Source organism: Emydura macquarii, unplaced genomic scaffold, assembly GCF_026122565.2.
Source record: "Emydura macquarii macquarii isolate MOO-44397 ecotype Brisbane River unplaced genomic scaffold, CSIRO-AGI_Emac_v2 contig_302, whole genome shotgun sequence".
Lineage (NCBI taxonomy): Eukaryota > Metazoa > Chordata > Testudines > Chelidae > Emydura > Emydura macquarii.
Window position 1 is genome coordinate 47526 of NW_027130439.1, and position 14811 is coordinate 62336.

The window sequence follows — 14811 nt, forward strand, 5'->3', positions numbered from 1 at the left end:
CTGCATTGAATCATAGCCTACAGAAAGTCTGTGATAGCTTATGGCAATAAAATGATTAACAAAGACTAGAGGCCACATTTTCAAATGTGCTCAATGCCCACAACTACAGGAGTTGCTGGATGCTGAGAACTTTTGAAAATATGGCCACTTAATTTAGTACCTTAAGTGGGAACTGAACTCTTTCAAAAATTGAGATACTTATTTAAAAATCTAAACGGGAGCTACTGGGTACTGACTGAGCTCTTTTAAAAATATAGCCTTAGATTTCCTACAAGAAACAATTACTTTACTGAGCTAAACATTTAATAGTATGAGGAAGTTTATCGGATTTATAATACTGTGGGAAGACTATCTACTTTGTATAATTAATCCATGTACAATATAACCAAAATGTTGCTGCCTTTAAGGGTTAAGGCAGGTTGGGAATAATACGTATAAAAGTAGCAGAATATGCTACCCCATTGAGCCTAATTGCCCTGATATTGTGCTACCGATGCCAACCGTCTGAGATAAAATTAGTAAAGAATAACTGGCACTAAATGTAGTGTGAAAATAAGTGAGGAATGTGTATTTCTTGTTAATTGCAACTGTGTTATGCTTTGTTCCTGTAGAATGGGCAGGATTTCCTCATTAATCTTGCTTCACTGAGCATCCTTGGAAATCTAATGACTTTCTTTACAAAGGGGACTTCTGGGTAATGACTGGCATTTAGGGAAGGAATAAATAAGGAAGTAGTGACTTAAATTCAGATAGTGATACGTTATCATTTGCTCTGTACACATAAATTGTGCTTCTAGCATATTGTTCCTGAATAAAATAGGAATATTTTTGTTCAAACACATTCAGCTTAATGAAACTGAAAAAATAAACAGTCTTAAACTTGCAACAAAATATGTGCTCAAAATACAAATAAAATGTGACAAAACTATCCAGCTTCAGCAGCTGTATATCCACCTACAGAAATGGACTGTGGTGAGCTACTTTAAAAAGTAGGTAAACTGAGTGAGGACGCTATATGAGCCATCTGGATTTTGGACGTTCTATTTTTTGTTAAATTCGGGTTTAAAAATATAGGAAGAAATAAAGCACCAATAATTTTGGAATGGTTTTTAAAAAACCCTTAATTTTATGTTTGTAATCCAGGCCGCTTTGCAGGTGGGAGCCTTGGGTGACTGCCCAGGGCACCCGTGGTCGGGGGGGCACTGTGGTCAAGAGGCAAGAAGCAGGGCAGGACTGGGGATGGCCGCAGAAGAGAGCTCGGGGCAATAGGGGGGGATGATGAGGAGGCAGCAGAGCAATGGAGGTTGGGGGGAGAGACTGGGGGAGGCAATGGGAGCCAGGGTTGATTGGGGGGGAGACCAGGGAGGCAGCAGAGACCAGAGATGATGGGTGGGTGGGGAGCCCAGGAGGCAGCAGGGCCTGGGGGTGATGGGCAGGGAGCCCAGTGAGGCAATGGGAACTGTGGTGCCATAATGCAAGTTCGCCCAGAGCGTCATTTTTCCTAAGGCCGGCCCTGTTTGTAATAGTATTATATTCAAGTTTTATGTAAAAGTTGACCACTGCAGTCAAATTCTAACCCCGAAAACATACACACTTCCCATTCTTTTAAATAAGAACTGCACGTGAGTATCAAGAGCAGAACTTGATCCTTTATGGAGAACGAATAATTTCCCCAAGGAACTAAAAACGAACGAACAAACAAACAAACCAAACCCTCAACACAATTTCTAGCTCAAACATGTTCTCATACATCACCAGTTACACCTTCAGCCCAAGTTCTAGAGTGTAATTCAGGATCGGTTCCTCATTTAAATAACATTGACATACACTGTAGAGAGAGGAGGCTCTGGAGGCAGCAAGAGCTCAGTTAGAACGCAGCTTGCTTGGGATTTAATCCATATAAAATAAAACAAAACAACCGCTCAAGCCTCAATTTTATGTAGCATAATTCATGTTATACACAACATAAAACATTTCAACATATCCCTAGTAAAATTAGAAAATCATATTGCTTATTTTAGTAACTTGCCTCAAACTGACCATCAGTCTGTGAGAGGCAAGAAATCTGATCTTAAAGATCATCATCAGACTTAGGGCCTCACCTATTCTTGACCCTTTTGATACCAATAGGAGTCTCTCATACACAGCTGACAGGTGCCTAAGTCCTTTTGTGAATACATCCCTAACTGCCACATTAGGTGCCTAAATCCCAGAATCAAGCTCAATTGGGATTCACAAAACCCCACACTCAGCTGCTCCCACTCCTTGTAGGTGCCTAAAATTACTCACCACCTACATCTATGCAGTAAAAGTTTCCTGCAGCTCCACACCAGGTGTCTGGAGACCTAAAGCCCAGATTGATTCACAGACTGGGTGAAGACAGGCATTCCTCGGCCTAACTCACCTGCAGGGCCCCATGTAGTAAGCACGTTCAGACCTTGTCCACTGGATTGGGCCTCTATAGATGAAAGAAAGAGGACCTCCCTCATAACTTTCAGGCCACTGGTTAGAATACTCACCCGGGATGTGGGAGACCCCCACTTTAAGGCCACCCTTCACATGAGAGGAGAAGGGATGTGAACTGGCCTCTGCCCCCCTCAGGTGAGTGCCCTAACCACTGAGCTATACGTTTTTCTGAAATGGGGCTCCCTCAATCTCTCCTGTTGAAGCTATTCCACTGTGGATAATAAAAAAGTCAGTGTAGCAGGGGGGACTGGATCCTGGCTCTCCCATGTGAGTGCTCTAGTCACCAGGCTCCAGTCATTCTCATGCTCACACACACACTCTCTTGCCCAATGATTTTTTTCACTATTTAATTCAAAACGGAAGAGTTTCAAAGGAGAGGCTGAGGGAGACCCACATCAGAATACCCTATAGCCCAGTGATTAGAGCATTCACCTAAGAGAGGCTTGGAACAGAGATTTGCCACCTTTCTCCCCATCAGGAAGATGGATCTGAAATAGGGGGCAGAGAGGGAAGTCTTCTACATCCTGGGTGAGTACACTATTCACTGGTCTAAAGGTTATAAAGGGATGTCTCCCCCTCCTGCTACCCGCATCTTGCTAAAACAGCATAGAAGCCTACCTGAGGACAAGATCTGCAGCTGGAAATCTGAACGAGGGGGAGGAACCTCCCTGCAGCCAGGATTTAGGCACCCAGACTGGAGCAGGGTTTAGCACACACCCCATGATGTGGCATCTCCCACTGGCTAATTTAGGCAAGGAGCATGCTTGCTTTTGCATTACCCCATTGTGAGGCACCCCTCTCTCCCCATTCATTGTACATGGAGCCTTGGTGTCTAACTCAGACTTTGTGACTCTCAGTGATTTTCTAGCGGCAATGCTCAGCCTTACCACATGTAAATTCCTTTGTTAATCTCTAGCCCATAATGTTTTACTTTAGTTAATTCTGTGCCTTACAGGAAGAATTTAATTAATTTGGTGCTGGATTTAACTGGAATATGAAATTTAAAAAAGAATAAGCAAAGAAGTGGCAGTAAAAACTTCATCACAGTGCTTAGTTTGCCAGTGCACCTCAATCCTAATCTAGATCTTTTACCTCTAAAATGGGACAGAGACAGAATAATTCAAAAACACTATTTAGTCCCTGGCCTCTCAGAGGAAATTGTCAACAAAAATAGACCCTGATTTAGCAAGGTACTTAATCATATGCTTAACAAAAAGCATGGGGGCGGTCCCATGGATTTCAATGGAACTACTCATGTGCTTAAAGCTAGGCCGGTGCTTAAGTACCTTTCGGAAATGAGGACATGATTAGCGAGACAAGGCGGGTGGAGGTAATATCTTTTATTGAACTAACTTCATAATTAGTTACAGTTGTGATTATGATTTTGGCAACATGGAAATTTTTCTAAGAGCTAGACTGATCCTATCACACAGTTCACATAACGGCCATCATAGGGGAACTTTAAGACACAATTTATCCGGGCTAGAGCTGAAAGCACTCTAGAGCTGAATGTCAAGAACTTTTTTTCCATTTCTTTTATAATTAACTCCATTATTTTCATGTTTGGAGCAGGAAACCTATGCCGAATAAATCCATCAGTAAATTGAAAGAAAGTTGTATTTAGAAACTTCCTTGCTTGTTAAGTAAGGAAATAAGATTCTCCCCCAAAATTACAGCTAGGAAAGGTCTAACAAAAAAGGCCTACAAGGCAGGAACTTTTTATTCAGATTACTTTCTCTTTTCAAGAGGTCTCTTGCCACACATGATAATCTGATAAAACAGTGTATCCAAAGACCACAGAGGTTTCTGACCAATAGTTTCCCTTGGAACAGAAAGCTAACTATAAATGAATAAAAACATTATGTTCTTAGTTACATCTTTTCAACCTCATTTATGTCCGTAGGGTAGGATGTGTGTAACTAAAAGGGAAAATTCGGCTCTGTAAATTAACCTATGAATTTTAATCACTATAGTAACATATTTCATAACCTTCAGACACTGAAAGGGCTTCCAGTTTGGTTCCCATTCTCCTGGGACAGAGCCACTGTGTATAAGAAACACCGTACATGGGGTCCTACTATTGAAGGACATTTTCTGGGTTTGCTCAAAGAGCATTATATGAAGTAGTGGCATATAGCAAGTAAAAAGGACAAAGCAATACTTAGAAAGGGGAACTTGATTTTTCATGAAAACTCCAATATTTACCAAGTGTTGAGTTTGTGATGTAATGATGCTTCTCTATAGATATGTATGGCTAAGCATTACTGAAATCATGTAGTTCCAAACAAATAAGAATAAATCAAGTTTAAAGAAAAATACTTAAAATCATTATGAAACTATATATAATTGTAAGTGGGAAATGTTTAAAAGGTGGGACTAAATTAAACAATGCTCTCCACTGCTTTTTTTTTTCCCCCCCTTCTCCTTTTCTTCCATTCCTTCCTCATTTTCCTTTTCCATCACAAGTCCTTTTTGCAGGGCATTTTTCACTGTGCAAAATGGCTTCAAAACTCATCAAAGGACTGCTCACCAAGGGGCTCCCTGTCAGTCACAGAATTACTTCACGGAGGAAGTCATTTTTCAAACCTAAACAACTCCACATCAAAATGAAACCAAATCATTCTCAGTTTCATAAACTTAACTCTCTCCAGCACTTATTGACTACTTATCAGTGAAATTAATTGCATTTTATGACGACTTTTTTGTTGACTTAAATTTCTTACATTAAAAGAGGTATGGGGAAAGGGGTTTGGGCAGGAAGGGAAAAGAAAACCTTTTCACCTGTTAAAGTCAATACTGCAGTCTGAAATTATTCACAGTTTTTGCAGACAGACACTTTACCAAAGCTAGTCCTTGGAGGGCTAAATAAAAATTCAAGTGTATAAATGCTGTGGGCAGATCCTTAGCTGGTATGCATGGTCATACCTCTGAAGGCATCATTTCAGAAATATTTTTTGGGAGGGCAGGAGGAGTTGTATCAGCATATATAACATTATATGTTATTATATTATAGCCTGAAAAGTCAGGGGAAGAGGGTGGGGGAGAAGAAGTAGAAGACATACTGGAGCATATAGACCTATGAAAAGTCTGGGAGGGGGGCAAACCAAAGCCGGGGGTGAGGCAACTGCCCCCACCGCTTTTTCCCCATAGCAAACAACATGCTTGCATAGCTCCATTCACTTGAATGTCAATGAAGTCACAGAACTATGACAATTTACATCAGCTGAAGATCCAGATCTGAGTCTTTAAATAGTGCATTGTTTCTGTATTTTAGCAACTCAATTATTGCTCATTTATTGATATAGATGACAAAATACTGCAAGTGACAAAATCTTCCTTCGGCAGTATTTTCCTTTCTTCAAATCACAAAAGTGTGGCTTTAAACTAGAAAAAAAAAATCCCTCTTTGGCTAGCAGAATATTTAGAAAAGTAAACAAATTCACAATAAACTGCATATAAGTTCCAGAATGTCAAACAAAACAGTTGGTCACATTTTTCACCCACTACATCAATTTTATGGAGTGACACTGGTCCAAAACTGATGTACCAGAGTGCAGCATTAAACCCTTTAGTATTTGCTTAGATTTTTCTTCTTTGGAAGAAAAGGAGAAAACTAAAAAGGACTTAAAATTTGCCTATTTGTGCTATGTTAATAATTCTCTCTCTATTTTCCTCTCAAATTTTACATTTTAGCAAGTGTGTATAAGTTTTAGCAAAGATTACTGCCTTTAAAAAGTTATTTATTTTTTAATTGAAAACTGAAATGTATTGTTAAATCAATAGCAAGGCTTAATCTGTAAGCCCCCCAAATCTGCAAATTTACACGCATGCTCATCTTTACTTGTGAGAGTGAAGTTGCTCATACATAGAAGCATTTGGAGGATCAGGGCCACATAATGTAATTCCCCTTACATACAAAATGGAGTCTACATTAAGCTTCAGAAACCTATATCCTATTTTTTGTTCACATGAAGTGAGTAACTTATTAATGCTCCTTCATTCATGTAAAAAAATCCAAACATGACACTCTAATGAAAAATAATAGAGAATTGAATCCTCTTATTTTAGAGCCAAATGTAACAAACAATTAATTAGCTATTATTCTCCATCTATGGTGATTTCATTTTCATAATTTAATACAGTAGAGCCAATTTACTGCTTTTGATATTATTAGCTGCAGTACGCCTTATACTTCGAATGGAATTATGGAAAATATCAGAAATAATGTTTATACAGTCATATTGGTCAGTGACTAGTTTAAGGGAACTCAACCAATGCAAAGTAATAGAATGCCGATTTTTGTTTCAAATAAAGGAGGAATATCACATGTGAAATCAAAGGGACATTTCAAAATCACTGTAGTTTCAACACTAAAATTCTGTACCTCCTCTACAGTTACAAGTAACACCTATAACGTTAGCAAAAAACACCAAACAAAAACAAAACAAAAAATCATTTTATGTACAGTGAGTTTCTCCCTGGCTTACAAACATTATCAAAAGAGTGGAAAAACCCATATACATTTTTTGTTTGAAGTATTCTTTACCAATAAATAAATATCACAGCATGGTATTTAAAATGTGCTCTAACAGAAACTATATTTTTTTAATTTGCACAATTGAAAAAAAAATCAAGTAGACAATCACCCTTTAAGGAAAATCCACAACAAAGTGGATCAGATGATTTGTTTATTGAAAGACTAGTTAAGTGACCAGTAACACTTCATTTCTGGTCCAGTGGGTGGAGGGAAACAGAGAAGAGGGTAAATTAACCATATTGACAGGCTCCCAGATACAGGTAAGACACCTGCACTTAGAAGCAATGAGGATTTGGAATGAGAACCACACCACATTTGAGCTCTCATTTTGTGGACCCACCTAGGGTTTAGTACATTTCTGTTCAGCATCCCAAGCCACCTGTGCTCCTAGCAGGCAGCACCTGCCAGGAACCTATTGCCTTGGACCTTCTCCTATTATTTCAATAAGAATTCCCCCACTTTATCTTCTTTGTTTGCTTTTACAGCTAATACTAACCTGGATGTGTCCTTGGAGAAATAGCTCTATGCCGCTTACTATGCATCAGTCTTTTGGATGAGAACTTAAACTACGTTCTGTCAGTTCTCTGTTGACAGCTATAGAAGAGTTGGGCATTATAGTTATTAAAGATCCCACGCCAAACGTCAGAAGTGGGGTCTGCCTTGCTGTCCTCTGCCAAAATTTCCCTCCGCCTGATGGTACCTGGCTAGCATCCCAGACCTAAGAGGCAGCTGAACTTAATGACACTAGGGAGACACAGAACAACGCCTGCCGCTCTTTCAGGAAGATATTTAAATATAAAAAACATTATTCTTCCCCTCCCCCAACACACACTCCAGATCAGTTTCATTACAAAACCCAGGCCAAAACCTGCTGTCAGCTGTGCCGGTGTCAATCCGGAGTTACTCCGCAGTGGCGCTGGACAGAGGCAGAGCAGCGTCCGGCCGCTCAGCGCAGCAGAGCACAGTCCACCCCCCTTCACACGCATCGTGCCGGGCAGCCCGGCCAGGAATGGGGAAGTGAAGCAGCTGGGGCCACCGTAAATCATGTGCAGAAAGGCGCAGCGAGGAGGAGCAGCAGCAGCCGCCGCCGCTCGTGGAAGCCCAGCCAGCCCCTTCGCTGTTTGCTCACCTCCGGCGGGAGCGGGTCCCTCGGCCCCCCTCTGCTCCTCCAGGCGTGACACGCTTCGGCAGGGCGACGGGGCTCGGCGCAGGAGCCGCTCAGCCGGGCACTCCGGACCGCGGGAGAAGGGGCCAGTCGCCGCCGCCGCCGCCTGGGCAGGAATCAGCGCGGCGCCATGTCAACCCCGCCGCTGCTGAGAAGCGGAGCGGCCGCCTCGTCCTCCTCCTCCTCCGGCAGCCGCCGCAGCGCGGCGCGGGTTTTCCCCCCGCTTTGTTTTGGAGCGCGCCACGGGCGGCTGCGTCCCGCAGGCCTGTCAGCAGCGCGCGGGCGGCAACTCCTCTCCCTGCCCCCTGCCGCAGTGACTGACGGACGGACGGACGGAGCGAGCGCGGCGCTGCGCCGCGAACCTCTCACTTCCTTCCTGCCTGGAAATTCCCGCTGACGTCTCGAGAGCGAGAGAGAAACAGCGGCCGCCGCGGGGCTGCGGGGGGCGGGGGAGCTGCGCACGAGAGCGAGCGGCGGCCCCGCGGGCTGAGGGCCAGGCAGGGCTGCAGGAGTCGGGGGGTGGCACGTACAGAGGGGCTCGTGCTGTCACTGCCCCCGCCATCCCCGGGCAGGGCGGGGCCCTGGGACCCGCTGGGTCGCTGAGGGGAGTTGGGCGGGCTGGAGATTTAAACAAAACTCAGCCTCGTTGTTTGTATGGCAGCAGCACCCAGAGAGAGCAATCCGCTCCGTGGCCCGGTGTGCTTGTACACCGGACATACACACGAGCCAGGGCCCCTCCCACGCTCCCTGCAGAGGGCCCATTCTCTCAGGGGAACACACCTCCCCCAAATCCTCTCCCACCCCCGAGAGGAAAGAGGGTGTAAATAACACCCCCTCCCCCACCAATTCTCTCCCCTCTCAAAGAGGAAAGAATATCTCTCACACACACCCAAAATTCCTCTCCCCTCCCAGAGAGGAAGGGGACTGTAACACACATACCACCTCTATGCTAGCTAGCAGGGGCTATATTAGACTCAGCCCTAGTCTACATTTACGAGGCGATTCGGCGGCAGTCAAGGGGAGTTACGCAGAGTAGTTTGCGTAACTCCCACCCACTGCTGTGCTTCCCTTCTGCATGGCCCCTTCACTGCATTGCACCGATGGGAACCGCGTTCCCGTTGACACAACGCTACACCACTTGGGGTGGTTTTACTGCATCGACTTCTGGATCAACTGAGTAGATCTTCACTGACTGCTCTGTTGATCCACATAGATTGATCTGACAGCAGCGACTTTGCTGCCCATCAGTGTAGACATACCCTCACTGAGGCCCAGGCCAGAAACTAAGGAGTGGACTCCCACCCTGAGCACCGCCACCCATAGTAGCTTTTCTGGACACCCTGCGACATTGGGGCCCAGGCATTTGCTCTGCTTGTTACCCCCTAATGCTGGCCTTGTGTGCTAGAGAAACTGCCCTTCTCCTTCCCCCACCAATGCTCCTGCCCCAGAGAGGAAGAAGCTTGTAATAAATCCATAGAGAACAAGATCCTTCTTCTAATGAAGCAAGAACTACATGCACACAAACACTGAAAATATCTTCCAGACTACAGGGAGATAGATGAATAGGGGTTTTATCTACACTAGAGAATGTTTACAGAAAATTCCCCACTGATACTAATGTTGATTTATCAGCACCAATCTTCAAGTTTGCAGATGATACCAACCTGGGAGGGGTCGAACGTGCTTTGGAGAATAGGATTAAAATTCAGAATGATATGGACAAACCGAGGAAAAGATCTGAAATAAATAGGATGAAATTCAATAATGACAAATGCAAAGTACTCCAGTTCGGAAGGAACAATTAGTTGCACACATACAAAATGCCTAGGAAGGAGTATCTGGAGTCATTGTGGATCACAAGCTAAATGAGTCAACATAACAACACTGTTGCAAAAAAGCAAACATCATACTGGGATATTAGCAGAGGTGTTGTTAAGCCAGACAAGTAGTAATTCTTCCGCTCTACTCTGTGGAGTATTGTGTCCAGTTCTGGGTGCTATATTTCAGGAAAAATGCAGACAAATTGGAGAAAGTCAGAGAAGAGCAACATAAATGATTAAAAGGTCAAGAAAACATGACCTATCAGAGAAGACTGAAAGAACTGGGTTTGTTCAGTCTGGAAAAGAGAAGACTGAGATAGGACATGATAACAGCTTTCAAGTACAGAAAAGGTTGTTACAAGGAGGAGGGAGAAAAATTGTTCTCCTTAACTGCTGAGAATAGGACAAAAAGCAATAGGCTTAAATTGCAGCAGGGGCAGTTTAGGTTTGACACTAGGAAAAGCTTATCAGGGTAGTTAAGCATTGGAATAAATTGTCTACAGAGGTTGTAGAATCTCCATCACTGGTGATTTTTAAGAGCAGGTTAGACAAACACCTATCAGGGATGGTCTAGATATTACTTAGTCCTGCAAAAGTGGAGGGAACTGGACTTGATGATCTCTCGAGGTCCCTTCCAGTTCTACAATTCTATGATGCATACCAGATCTGTTAAAGCAGATGGTTTAATCAACACAGTCCTGAAAACAGCCTCTGGAGCATAAGCAAAGCTCTTGAGGCATCTGCCCTCCTTTTCAATATGCTTGTATAGCACCTAGCACAGCGATTCTCACAACAAATTTTTGGTGGCCTCAAAGAATAGCCACCAACTTTTGCTGGTGGCTGCTCTAACAAACCATCTCTCTGTCCTTACCTTCAGTGTGAGCCTGCTCTGGGTCAGGAACTCTGGCCTGGACTGGCCATCTGTGGAATCTGAAGCTCTCTGTGCCCCGGCCGGGCAGGAGTGAGAGAGCTGCCAATAGGGGCATCCCTGCAACCCAATGCTGCAGCTGCCTCTACTGACAAGAGTCACCTCTGGTGTGATGCACACTGGCCCCATGCATCTCCGGAGGCACTGCTCGGAGCCCCCGAGGAGGCTGCATGGTGCAGGGTGCCAATCCTTGCTGGCAATGCCAGTGCAAACAGCAAGGCAGTGTATCTCACTGCCCTTGGTAACAGATATTCAGGAGCAACAGCGGGATGCTGCAGGGATAGGTTGCTGCTTTGTCCTCCCCAGTCTCTGCCCATGCTTTGAAGACTGTCAAGGCCACAAAAAAAAAAAATCCACTGGTGGCTGCATTTGAGAAACACTGACCTAGCACAACAGGGCCCCTGGTTAGCTGGCCTGTGTGAAATAATAAATACACCAGAGTTACCAAAGGAAAATTGGGCCCCAAGGCTCTGTGAGAAGGAGCTCAATATACAGTAGAATCTCAGAGTTAAGAGCACCTCAGGAACAGAGGTTGTTTGTAATTCTGAACAAAACGTTATGGTTGTTCTTTCAAAAGTTTACAACTAAATAGTGACTTAATACAGCTTTGAAACTTTAAAAGCAACATTTTTAGTCTTCATAATAACCACGTTAAATTTAAATGAAACGAGAACAGAAACAGTTTTCTTACCTTGTCAAATCTTTTTTTTTTAAGCTTTCCCTTTATTTTTTTTTAGTAGCATCATAGAATCGTAGGACTGAAAGGAACCTCAAGAGGTCTTCTAGTCCAATCCCCTGCACTCAAGGCAAGACCAAGCGTTATCTAGAAAAATAGGGTACTGTACTGTATTTGCTTTTTTTTTTTTTTTTTGGGTGGCGGGGGGTGCGTGGCGGGGATCATGTCTTTTCTGCTGCCTGATTGCATACTTCCAGTTCCAAATGAGGTGTGTGCTTGACCGGTCAATTCATAAAACTCTGGTATTCGTAACTCTGTAGATCTAAAATGTGGAAAGTGTTTCAGAAAGAGAGGGAGAGAGTCATTTGAAAGAAAAGATGCCATGCCACAGCTAGTTACAGACATGCTGACAGGCAAGACTTGTGTGAGCAAGTACTGGGAAATTGGAGAACCTGAAATGGCTACAAAAGTTAAAACAGATTTTGTGGAATGATTTTAAAGGGACATTGTTAACGGATTTAGGCCCCAATATTTAGGTTTCAAATTAAATCCTCTGCACTGTCCCTGGATGATCTAATATTTAAAAAAAAAATACAATTTTAATTCTGTTAAGACCCAATTCTCCACCACTGACATCAATGGAAGTTTTGTAATTATTTTTCAATGGAAGCAATATCATGCCCTAGATTCCCAACCTTACAAAGGGATTTTTTGCATGGCAATAAGGGTCTGGGTAGGTACATCACTGTGAAGGATCAGGGCCCCAGATTGTAAGCACTTTGGGGAATGGTGTTGTGTACTCCACATTCTATAAAACTCTGAACACAATTTAAATTCTCAACAAATAAATGATAAATGAATAAATAAATTTAAAAATATTGATTGAATTTTCAGTTAAAATGTCTTTTGCTGAAGACTCAAGTTCCTCCAAACAACATCATGGATGCTCTAATTTTTACCAGCTGGTAATGGCTACTAAGAGGCTGTTAGGCCAACCAAGGATTGTGGGAGTAGTTGGGCTATGTCTCCTTACCCTAGAGCCCCCTGTTCCCTGGACTGTGAATGTAGGAGTAGCATAGCTAGCTCTACATCCCTTGAGAAGACGTGTTGGAGGAACACTTAGTTCTTTAGTTTGGGTAGGCATCCCACCCTTTTGCACTGGCAGATTGGCACAGAAGGACTGTATTGAGGCCAAAGAATCTAGTCCATGGATTTCTCCTGTAGGAGAATTTCTACTGTGTAAGAGATTAGGCATATTATCCAATACTTGGTAGCCTATTCATTGTGCCTGGTCAGCTAACCTTTGCGTAGTAGTAAGCCAGCCATATTTATATTTTAATCAGCTATGCTTTCATTCTCTCTATTTCTGAATAGTACTAGTAAAATCTGGGTTTTTTTTATACAAGTTACTGGAACTGGAAGTGAAGTTGGGATGTTGGAGAGAAGGAAACAAAATTCTTACCTCAGTGAAAGCTGAGTGAGGACTAAGCACTCAAAGCAAGCACGTTTCAATTCCTGTATGAAGATTGCCAGCTTTCTTGCAGCACTGAGACCAGACAGGGTACTGAGGAGAGCTTAGTGATCTTCTGGAGTTGTAGATTTGGCGAGCAGTGCAACATAAATAGTTAGTCTAGAGGCTTGTGCTGAGCAAAGTGAGTGGGGAAAAAAATGAGCAGAGTTGTGAGTAGGGTTGCCAATTTTGGTTAGACATATTCCTGGAAGTCTCATCACATGATAACCTTTAATTAAACATTAATATTTAATTCCTGGAGACTCCAGGACAAACCTAGAGGGTTGGCAACCCTATGATGAGTAGAGATGTGCATGGAGAAGGGGATGGAGTTCTGTAGAAGATTGTGAAGGCTAAGGACTGGTTATTCCCTCCCTTTGACCTTGTGTAGCCATTTACATCTGGGCATAGTGGGTGTAACACATGACCATTTTGATTTGGAAGTGCTTTACACAGTTGCAAATGGCTACATAAGGTGTAAGGCAGTAGACAATCAGGTGTTCATTTAAAAAAAAAAAAAAAAAAAAAATTATGCCATGGCAAATGGAACCAGTGAATGAATCTGAATAGGGTAGTAGCGTGTAGAATGGTAAGAGAATAGTGGAGAAAGAAAAATATTTTTAGCAGCTGTCTTTTTGTTCTATGCTGATACAGCTGCCAGTACAATTGGATCTTGGTCACCTATCTGTGATAATACAAATAATAATAAGAATGATAGCAACAGCTTCTTGGATGCACTGAAGAGGAGCAAGAAAAGCACCAGATGGACCAGAGAGAAGGAGGTTTCAATAGTGAAGGTAAGAGGTGACCAATATATGGATGACAGTTTTAGTGGCAAGAATGGAGAGAAAATTGTGGATTTTAGAGAGGCTATAAAGAGATGGCAGCCTGTGTGTGGTGTGAAAGAAAGAGGAGCCAAATATGATTGAGCTAGTGAGCCAAGCTGAGGGACAGGACAAGTGATGGAGAGGGGAGTACTTGGGGAAAACAGGTGAGAACAAAATAAAATAAGAGCAGCCTGACACACACACACACACACACACACACACACACGAAAATGCTCCTGGAACTTTAACTATAGCACTGCTGGGAATCTGCACTAAAGTGAACAATTCAAAGAGCAGTGTGAAGGAGCCCGCATTGCTTTACGCAATGGCTGACTTTATTGATAATGCACAGAAGAAAGAAGGCTAACTAGTTGGGCAGGTCAGGTTTGTTTTCCTTGCTGTACTGGTGTGAGATTCTGGTGGAGGTGGAACTAAATTCAGTGTTGCATATTATAATTTCTGTTGCTGGTGCAAGCTGGCAAATCCACCCCACAGGGCGTCATGGTCCTTCCTTGGGCCCAGGCTCTGAGGAAGGCCACGGCACCTTGCTACAAGGGGAAAGTTAGCAGGTTCAGTCGCTGCTGAAGCCTACCTCTGGTCCCTCAGGTGGGGCGGGGCGGGGCTGGCAAAGGAGTCTGTAGACACAACACTTGGTATCCTCTGTGGCTGCAGGCCCAGAGGAGACAAGCACTCCTGGGGGGGGAGGGGGGGGAGGGAGGAGGGAGCTAGGGAAGGGGGCACAGGCCCACCTGACTCCACTGCATCCCAGCCCAGGGCCCTACCAGTGACAAAGGGTTCTGCCACTGGGTCAGCAAGGCTCCAGCCACAACATGCTGACACTGGTGCAAGTGTAAGCTCAGCCAGACCTTAGTCAGCTGCCCC

The 14811-nt window shown here is 43.6% G+C and overlaps 1 protein-coding gene across 1 annotated transcript in view; it reads right to left on the reverse strand.

The window, feature by feature from the left end:
* LOC137156668 (nuclear factor NF-kappa-B p105 subunit-like) overlaps nucleotides 1-8685 on the reverse strand; it is a gene marked incomplete at its 3' end in the record, with an annotated part of 54381 nt that extends 45696 nt beyond the window's left edge. The window contains exon 1 of the mRNA XM_067553556.1: nucleotides 8133-8685. The remainder of the gene's footprint in view (nucleotides 1-8132) is intronic.
* Nucleotides 8686-14811: the final 6126 nt, after the last annotated feature.